This window comes from Herpailurus yagouaroundi, unplaced genomic scaffold, assembly GCF_014898765.1.
Source record: "Herpailurus yagouaroundi ecotype Mexico unplaced genomic scaffold, PumYag 141, whole genome shotgun sequence".
Lineage (NCBI taxonomy): Eukaryota > Metazoa > Chordata > Mammalia > Carnivora > Felidae > Herpailurus > Herpailurus yagouaroundi.
The window spans coordinates 4965805-4976244 of record NW_024412396.1 but is presented as its reverse complement, the minus strand read 5'-3'; the positions used below and the strand labels follow the sequence as shown (position 1 = coordinate 4976244).

At 39.9% G+C, this 10440-nt stretch overlaps 1 long non-coding RNA gene across 1 annotated transcript; it reads left to right on the top strand.

Annotated features, from left to right (window-relative positions):
- The first annotated feature begins 1927 nt into the window (after window positions 1-1927).
- Window positions 1928-10177, top strand: LOC121031259 (uncharacterized). The gene is made up of 3 exons (XR_005790631.1): window positions 1928-2045; window positions 3581-3687; window positions 10050-10177. It is a non-coding gene; the product is annotated as an uncharacterized LOC121031259 (long non-coding RNA).
- Window positions 10178-10440: the final 263 nt, after the last annotated feature.

The following is a 10440-nucleotide window of genomic DNA, read 5'->3' as shown; positions in this document are numbered from 1 at the left end:
TTTTTTTTTTTTTTTTTTTTTTTTTTTTTTTGGTAAATACCCAGTGGTGCAATTCCTGGATCCATAGGGTAATCCTATGTTTATTTTTTTGAGGAAACCCCATACTGTTTTCCACAGTGGCTATACCAATTTGCATTCCCACCCCCAACAGTGCATAAGGGTCCCTTTTTTCTCCACATCCTCACCAACACTTGTTTATTGTGTTTTTAATTTTAGCCATCTTGAGAGGTGTGAGGTGATATCTAATTATGATTTTGATTTGCATTTCATTGAGGATGCATGATATTGAGCATCTTTTTCATGTGTCTATCAGTCATCTGTATGTGTTCTTTGGAGAAATGTCTGTTCATGTCTTCTGCCCATTTTTTAATTGGATTATTTGTTTTTTGAGCATTGAGTTGTGTAAGTTCTTTGTATATTTTAGATACTAATGTTTTTTGGATATGTCATTTGCAAATATCTTCTCCCATTCAGTAGTTGCCTTGTAGCTTGATTGTTTTCTTCATGGTGCAGAAACTTTTTATTTTGATGTAGTCTCAATAGTTTATTTTTGCTTTTATTTCCCTTGCCTTAGAAGACATATCTAGAAAAATGTTGCTTCAGCTGATGTCAGATTGATTAGTGCCTGTGCTCTCTTAAAGGAATTTTTTAAAATTTTTTAATGTTTATTCATTTCCTGAGAGAGAGAGACACACACAGAGTGCAAGCAGGGGAGGGGCAGAGAGAGAGAGAGAGAGAGAGAGAGAGAGAGAGAATCCAAAGCAGGCTCCAGGCTCTGAGCTGTCAGCACAGAGCCCAATGCAGGGCTTGAATGTACAAGCTGTGAGATCATGACCTCAGCCCAAGTCTGACGCTTAACTGACTGAGCCACCCATCTGCCCCTCTTCAAGGATTTTTGTGGATTGAGGTCTCACATTTGGGTCTTTAATCTATGTTGAGCTTATTTTTATGTGTGGTGTAAGAAAGTGGTCCAGTTTCATTCTATTGCATGTTGCTGTCCAGTTTTCCAAATACTTTTTATTGAGGAAACTTTTTCCCATTGTGTATTTATTCCTCCTTTGCCAGAGATTCATTGGCCGCATAATCGTGGGTTTAAACAGATGTCTATTTATAGGCTGAACTTTAATAAAGCTGCTAATTTTTTGCACTGTCTTCTGAACTGCGAATTTCGTGAGGGTTTCTTAGTTTCATTTTCGCTCCCCATTTAGGGGGGTCAGGATGGATAGAGTTGGCTGGAGTTGGGTATTTCCCTTCCCCCAGGTCAGTTGTGATCTTGGGCAAGATCCAAGGTAGACCTCACTTAACTATCCCTTGACAGCAGGGCTTGTTAAGAAGCACACAATCCTCGCCTGCTCCAAAATGGCTCATTTCCCCCTCCTGCTGCTGGAAACATGAGAGGATTTTCCTCTGAAATTTACTATGGGAACCTAGTCAAGGTTCTAGTGGTAAAACACAAAACTATAGAGGTACTTAGTAGTAGAGGCCCCTTAATGACTGGGGCCCCTGGAGTTTTAAAGTCTGACTTATCCACACTGAACTTCAGCAAGTTGTCCTTACATTCCAGGTGTTCCTGCTCCGGCCCTGCTTCCTGTTACAGGTTCTGTGTTGATTCTCTGCTCCATGAAAACCTGTATTCGCCTGTCGGCCTCTTCAATCTTTGGGCCTGTGTCTTGAGCTCTCTTATGGATCCAAGAAAAGTGGATATCTCAGTCTGTTCATCTTCTTTCTTGTTGTCAGAAGGACTTTTAAGCTCCTTACATGTAGAACAAAAAACTGGAAGTTCCCCATGATTGGTTTTGTACCATCAGTGTAAGATCAATCAAGTGTTCATCAATGAAGGTGTTTAGGTTGAAGTTCATGGTGATGTTAACATGAATACAGTGGCTAACATTTTCAGTTTTTTTTTTTTTTCAGTTTTATGTGTATTTCATTCAAACCTCACCAGAGTGTGAGCATAATATAACATACTATTGTTACCTCCATTTTATGAGTGAAGGATGTGAGGCACATGGAGTTTAAGATACTTGTCCAAGGCCACAAAGTTGGTAAGTGGCAAAGAATTGTCCTTCAGATCTTTTTCTGGAAATAAGGAAAGCATGTATTGGGAAGAGGCATCAATCAGCCAGGGACTGAAGCCCAGGACATCTGAGATGATCCATCAGCAGGAAAACTGTATGGAAAGTTATCAAGCTTATGGTTGCCTGGATAGACACTACCAACCTCTCCCAACCATAGCTAGGGTTTAGTTATCTGTTTTTTTTTTTTTTAATGTTTATTTATTTTTGAGAGAGAGAGAGAGAGAGAGAGAGAGAGAGAGAGCGCTTGAGAGGGGAAGGGCCAGAGAGAGAGGGAGACACAGAATATGAAGCAGGCTTCAGGCTCCGAGTTGTCAGCACAGAGCCCGACGCGGGGCTCAAACTCATGAACCATGAGATCATGACCTGAGCTGAAGCTGGACGCTTAACCGACTGAGCCACCCAGGCGCCCCTGGGGTTTAGCTACCTTAATGCAGGAAATATCTGTTTTATAAACACCCATTTTTAAATTCTCATCATTTTCATTTTGTCTTAGTTTGATCAAGTAAACCTAACCATATCCGTTGCTATGGCTTTCCTAGTTATCTGCTTTGCAGATGATCTTTTACTTTACCCCAGTCGGTGCCAACTCATCCAGCCATGTAAAAAATACAGACACATTTATGTGTCTGTTCACTACAAACTAGAGGAGAGGCTATGTCACTACACATTGCAAGAAAAGACATACCATATCAAGCTCTGTGTGACTCCAGAGAGTCACAAGTTTACTTACAAATATTAGAGAGTAATGTTTATGTGTGTCTGTTCCCATTATTAGAGTCACCTAGCCCACACATGAATTCCTATAATATTTTTAAGTATTTGATACCATTCTACAAGTAAAATTGTTTGCCTTCCCATGTATTTTGATGTTAAAGTGTTTCAATTTTATAAGGAGACTAGTAGGAATCAAATATAACTCTTATTTATTCAGTATCTATGTTATACTCATGCTAACTCTAGCCTAGTTTTCCCCCTTTCCCATTTTGTAAGTCCTTTGAGACTATTCGCCTCTCGTGACTCCTACCATGATTTTATGGACATCTTTTCTCATGTGCTCTTTCTATCAGCCTTCAGAGGAAGAAACGAAAGCCCAGAGAAGTTGAGGATCTGGCCCGTAGTCCTGCAGTTTTAGCCTGAGCTTTAAGCCAAACCCTGTAACACCAAATCCAGAGAAATTGAAAAAAAGAACAAAAAAGAAAAGTACATAGTATTCTTAAAACTAGGTATGCCCTAATCTGTTTGAACTGTATAGTATAGTTAGGACACACTGGTCGCATTTATCCAGGCAAGCTGCTTTGGTTTATCCAGTAAATCCTAGATCTTAACATAGGAAAGCACCTATGAGTTGATCAGAGCTAGCTCTCCCTGAGCTATTGGAGGTTTTCTTTTCCTTCCGAAGAGTAATACATTATAGTGGAATATGTATGAATGGTATAAAGCATGTAGTACAAATGCTTCCATTCCCTTCTATGTAATTTATCATGGGTTTCTTTTCCATTGAGCCCTGAGGTTGCTTCAATATTCTTCTCAACACAGGACTCCAAGCACCACTACCAATTGATCAGAGTTAACAATTCAAGATGAAAGCAATTATCTTCTCTGGTTTAAAGTAAGTCTTCATCATTGTAAACAACTCCAGTACGATTTTTGCTTTTAGAAAGATTTACATATTAAAAGATCACATTTGTGCTCTGGGTATGTTTAAGGTGACATAGATGCTTGTGTCGTAAAAATTTAGTCTGACACTGTTGTAAGAGGTAGCTCGATACGTACACAGCCTGAGTAAATTTTCCATTACCAAACAGCATCTGTGCCCTCTTATCAGAACCTAAATGCAGCCACTTGCCACTTGTTTTCCTTCTTTGCCCTTCAGTAAGTGAAGGAAGGTGAGACTCAGAACTGTATACCACTGGGATCCAAAGAAATGAGTCATACACACCTGAACACTATGAGCTCCAGCCCAGACATCCTCTCTTGCTCGCTCATCTGCCCTTGCCTGCATACTCACAAGAGAAAAGGACAGAGTTGAAGTCTTGGATGAACTCCCCAGAAGCAATCCCTTAGCAATACTAACTGGACTCTTAATCAACTGACAAATTCCCTCAGGCTTTTCAGAAAAGTTAGGCAAGGTCTGGCGATGAACCTCTAATAAAAATTAAGGTGATTATTCATTGCAGTACAATAGGAGAATCCACATCTCCTGGTAGGCAAGCAGCGAATGGTATAACCCAACAGCTGTGCACTAACATTGAAGCTCTCCCATGGGTGTTTTCAAGCCTCCGTCAGGACAGTGATAAGGGAAATGTGTAGCTTCTGATGGCTCAGGTGAGTCGGTAAAAACCAAAAAATCACACTTCAAAGGGTTGTCTGCATTAAGAAGAGCACAACAAAGGAGGAGAAGAGAGAGGGCGGCCCTACATCACCAACAGTATCATGGAATCCCTTCTTATCATTCTGCTCCAGTCCCTGTGATTATGAGGAGGGAGTGAAAGCATCCACTAATCAGGGCAGTGTGGTGTGCTATTCACAAGCTCATAACTGGCAGTAAAACAGAAAGGCCCATGTCTGCTCTGCTGAGTAATTTCCACACTGAGGCCCTGAGCAGACATGTCGTGCCATTTGTAACATCTGCCTTGGCATCCAGGAGCCAAAGTAAGCTAGTTAGGGAGTTTCATTGTTTCTTTCTCCCTCCTCTTATGACAAGTCTAAAGGACTCAGGGTTATTTATAAAGAAAACTAGTCTCAGCTCTTCAGAGAATTGTCAGTTTGGTGCAGCTAAGACAGAAGAGTGTATCGAAGGCTAGGGAGACACTCTGGCCTCTTATTTACCCAGGAAGGAAGGGAGAACAATAGCATCAGGTATGGATGGAGAAAGTTTCAAGTATCGAAGCAGAAACAGAGTTGGCGCAGGGGTGCGGGGGATGGTCTTCATAACCGCAGAGGAGGGAAGACCCAGTCATTAGGCCTCATTACTTCTTTGGCTCCTCACAATTTCTTGGAGAGTGAGAATGGACATTTTTTTTCTATATGAGACTATGCCCCAATAATAGTGGAACCCAATACTAACTGCTCGCTGCAAGTGTTCTTGGCCTTTAACTATAGTCTTGACCTTTTCTAATTATCCTGAAACCTGGGTCCTAGACCACTGCTTCTCTTAATCTACATACAAATTACCTGAGGCTCTTGTTAGAATGAGGATTCTGATTCTGAAGGCCTGGGTGGAACTGTCTACAGCTTCCACGTCAGATCTTTGCTGGTGGCCTACCCCTCACCACCCTCAATAGCAAAGTACTGGCATAACACCTTCCTGGGCCATAGCAGGGCTTCTTAAAAAGCCTTTACATGTTTTCCCCTTGTTACTATGACTTCTCTTTTAAAAACAAACAAACAAAAAAGAGGGTCTGAAGTACATAAAAACCACATCTTTCCAACAGCAAGTCTCATGGATGGGAGAAAAAAAGCTATAAAAGAGAACTCCACTCAGATTTAAATGGGCATATGGATGGTCACGTTTGATGAGTTCGAAGGTGAGGTAGGTCTGTATTGGATGTACACCTGTGTAACAAATAGCATCTCTAGAGAGCCCAGAGAAACTGGAAAGTAGAAATATGGAAGCTCTGACTAATTTGGCACTTAAGAAATAGGCCCAAGTAACATAAGGAAAATCAGAGCCTTAGCCAGTCTACCTAAAAATTAAAGTCAAGTCCTAGGGATCTTTCCTCATGGCTTCTCTTGGCCTTGAACTATATCATGATCACTGACTCATGACTGATGGTTTCCTTGGTACAAGGTCCTCAAGTACATACTAGGGGACATGCACACCATGAAGAAGACATAGAATATGACCTCAAGAAGCCTGGGGAATGGAGGACCTCAGACACGTTTTTCATTTGACGTATTTCCATTCTCGTCCCACACAATTTTCACAGGGCAGTGATTGCTTCAGTAGTTCCTAAAAGGCTGGTTACATAGAACAGCCAACGCTGTATTAAAGGTTTGCTGCACCAGGATTGCCAAATAGTAAAAATTTTAATCACATTTTTACCAAATGATCCCACACTGAAATGGCTTTCAACTTTTCCATTACCCTTTCTATATCCCAAACACGACGTGTCAATCGTGCATGGGTTCTGCCTCATAGCTTCTCTGAGAAGTTCATCAGTATTCTCTCTTTCCATTTTACAGATGGGAGGGCTGGGCAGAGAGAAGTTAAGTGACTGCCCAGAGCAAGAGCTGGAATCAGAGACTGTGCTCTGTCCCTCTCCTCGTATCCTTAACCACTGAGGCATCCTGGCTCTGTCACCCTGACTTCCTGCACACACCAGGCCTGCCAAACACTTTAACAGCCAGTGACAGACGAATCATTATGAGCTGCTATGTAGGGAAAAGAAAATATAAGCCAGATTCTCATCCTATATAACTCTAGGGGAACTTTAAATTGCCAGATGTCAATCTGGAATCTTTCCTGAGTGCTAAGCTCCCATGCACAGATGGGAAAGCATCATTCCCTATAGAGGGTTGGGCTGTAAGGACATACTGAAGGCAGACCTCAAGTCCAGAACACAGGAATGGCACTTGGCTCTCCAGGGCTTGAAAGTGGCCCTTTGCTAAGTATCTTTTAACCTTTCCAGACTCCAAATCTCATCTCCAGAGAGGCTCTTATCTGGCTCATTTGCTTGTGAGTCAGAGCACTGTGTTGAAAACATAATAGGCTTTGTTATTGTCAAACTTGGACTTGTACCTTGTCCCTACCTCTCTTTAAAGACATGACATTGGACAAGCTATTGAACCTTGCTGGTCCCTACTGTTTGCATGTTTCAATTTTTAAAGCTTCCAGAAGCAATTTTCACAGTGATAGTGCGAGGGTTAAATATGATGACATAACTGATATGTTCCTGATACATACCAGGCAGTGAATGTCCTGTTCTGTCATTCTTTGTTAATATTAATAGGAAAAAATATCGTGGAAATATTTGGTAAAGAGAAATAATGCTAATATATTAATCCTGTTTAATAAGCCTTCACTCAGGGTCAAAAAATGTATCAACAAGTTATCTCATAAAGAAGCTAGGTAATTGAGATAAATTAACTGGAAAAAATAGAATACTAAAAAGGGGTTAGTTAATTGTCCTCAGATAAATGAACTGTTTTCATTCAATAAATTATGGTTTCCTATTAGTTTTCACCTCTGCTGAAAGACACAGTGAAATGTGTTCAGAATCAAGTAATGTGTAAGGGAAAAAAAACTCCTAATAATAATGGTTAAAATCTAGAACTTTTTCCGGGAGAGAATTCCCAGAGGTTTATGGAAAAACAGGTATATTCCCATTTCAGGCCAATGGAATTGTTGAAAACCTATAGTTACAATAATACTCCTAAATAATACATGACAAATGTACGGAGTTGTTTGATTAATTAGAAGAGTATGAATAAGAGGAAAGGATTCACAGGGATAGTCTAACATTGAGATGAGAGAGCAAAAGTAGTTATGTTGTAACTACCCCCAAAAAAAGGGGTGGGGGGTTATTCTGTAACTGCTCCCTTTACCTTAGATAAAATACATGTTTGGTCTTCAGTCTCCTCATGTGAATGGGATTGTTGATTTAACTACTTTCTCAGATAAGTTTAAGGAGTTAGTTTCTCTCTGATTTATAAATGCATCTAGAATCACAAAATAAAGGGACATTTTTATACTTTTTTAAGAATCAGACATACTTTGCAAGATGAAGTATGTCTGCAATATAAATTTCCATCTATCTAAAATGACCAAACTACTCTTCAGTCTGGAGGCAGGATGATGGATTCAAGGTCATGGTGCACAGCACACTGCATCTATGCCTGCCACAATGTTCAATAAAACCTCTCTGAATGAAATAATGTACAGCCAGATAATCCCAGACATTAGTTCTGCAATTTGTTCAAGTATTCATTCAGCAAACCTACTACGTGGCAGGCAGTATATTTATTATTTGCAGGGGTATTTGGATATGATATGAGTACCCAATTTAATTCTTTAAAAGTAATGCACCTCCATTCAATTTACAATTCTCCCAATACTCTCAAAGGCAAATGAAATCAGGTGATTTGGGATCTTAGCGTAAAAGCTGCAAAGAACCGTTTGCTGACCTCGGTCTGCACGTTTGCCTCTTCAGTGGCAGATGCTCTCAGAAAAGTTGGGATGAACTGGAGGATTTCTAAGACTCAGAGAGTAAAGGAAACTTCTTTCAGCCTCTAGGGAGTGGGATGATGGAGCAATGAAGCATATCACATTACCTATGTTAACTTGGAGGGAAAAAATGAGTTGTTGCATGTAGGCATGTAGACCTTGTTAATAAGTAAATTGTTAATAACTCTGCCTATGCCGAACAAGGTGAAATGGACAAGGATGAATAGGAAAGATGTCGGTCTGCAAGTAGGTTTTCACGGGGATTTGACGTGCGGACTGATTTTCAAATGCTTTGACTCAGAGGACTCAGAAAGTAAAGGCAAGGAACAAGTAGGTGTATAGGGCGTCATTTTAGTGGGTGAGTGAGTCATACCATAGGTTCCTTTCCTGCAAATGGTATTGTCACAGCGTCTGCTTAAGTTATTTGATCCAAGCTTTAAAAAGAAACATAGCAAGTCTCCCTTCAGAAAGGAGACCCTCAGGAGTTGAACAGAAATTATGGTTTCTTTTCATCAACTCTGCTACAAGCCTTACTGCCACCAGCACTAATTACCGTAGCTCACAAACCCTGGGCTCCTTCTTCAATTTTAAGTCTTCAAGAATATTCCACACTAAACAGTAGAAATCCAACACTGATGTGGGCTTTTTGCTCTCATTTTAAAATGCATTATGTAAGAGGGAGAATCCTTATCTGGAACTACAGGTTTGAACACACCGTAGGTCTTAAATTAGACCTCTCTTTGAAGCTTAGTAACAGAAAGGTAGATGAGAACACAGATAGAGCTGAAAGTTATATTCTGGCCCCAGCGCTGCAGTGCCTGTCCTGTAAGGGGGTTAGACAAAGATGATCATGAACCAAAAGGCCAGATACACTAAACAGCTGCATGTATTCGAGGAGGAAATGTCCACTGTTGAGAACGGTTCCTTGAGATTCAGTCCTAGGAGTTAGGTCGGTCTGGGAAGTCGGGTTAACTCTTGCTGGGAGGAAATGGTTTCTTCTTGTGAGAAAAATTAACTCTTTTAATCACCATGGTGTTGAAGGCAGAGCTGCATGAGCAAATGATTCATTCGAGGTTTGCAATAATACTGCTTAGTCTTTTCTTCCTTTAGCACAGCATATCCCTCTGTCTATATACTTCTTGTACTTTCCACATTCTATACGCGTCATTCTCACCGGTCTGTTCTCTCTCACTCATTATTCATTACAACTATTTCAGAGCCTGCCTTAGAAAAGAGGTCCAATACATATGTGTTGAATAGATACTCTGCTGCTTTTCATTTTTAATTCTAAAAACAACAAAGTATCACAGAGTTTAGAATGCAAAGGGGCTAAATCATCCATAACCTCACCCCTCTAGGCAGCAAATATTATTTTGGGAAATGAATACTTTTTGGAGGAAATGCAAATCTAAAATTAAATATCATTTTACATCTTTAGGTAGAAAACATAAAATCATTCTCAGAGTGTTCTTAAAAATATATTTCCTATATTTAAATTTCCTTAAAAGCCATACACTTCATCAAGATGTCTTAAGTGGGTGAAGATGATCTCATTTAGCAGATGAGGAGAAAGAAAGAGAGCTTCGTACAACTGTTTCAATGACAAAGAATGGATCCGATTTAAAATGATCCTTCCAGATCAGGCTCAAATGGTGGTGACACACTTTCACTGCATGGGCCGAGAATGGGTTTAGAATCGTTTCTCGTATCAACAGTGGTACTGACAATTGCCTTGAAAATATTTTCTAAATTGCAGGCCTGATGAAAATTCTTTGAGGAATGTCTTTTTTTTTTTTTTTAATCAGGCTCCCGTTTTCCAAGGTGAATATAAGAACAAAGAATATCCAAGCAACTAGACTATTCAGACTTGAGATTCATACTCATATCATTTTCTCCATATTGGCAGGTAAGATCACAGGCTTTCTGGAGGCATTACAGCACACTTCATGGGCAGCGTAGGCAACTGTAATTTGACTTGTCATTTTTCTTAATTTAGAGCTGGTGTAAAAATAGTGGATCTTATTAAGCCAGTAGTAAGTTAGGTATTTTAGAAAAAGATATATATATTTTTTTGCTCTTGTTCTCTAAGATGAAAACAAGATATAATCTCCAAAATGAATTTTTAATGTTTCATTTGCCCATAGCGTTGTGGTTACTATAAATAAAGCAGTTAAACAGATATGATTTCTAACCTCC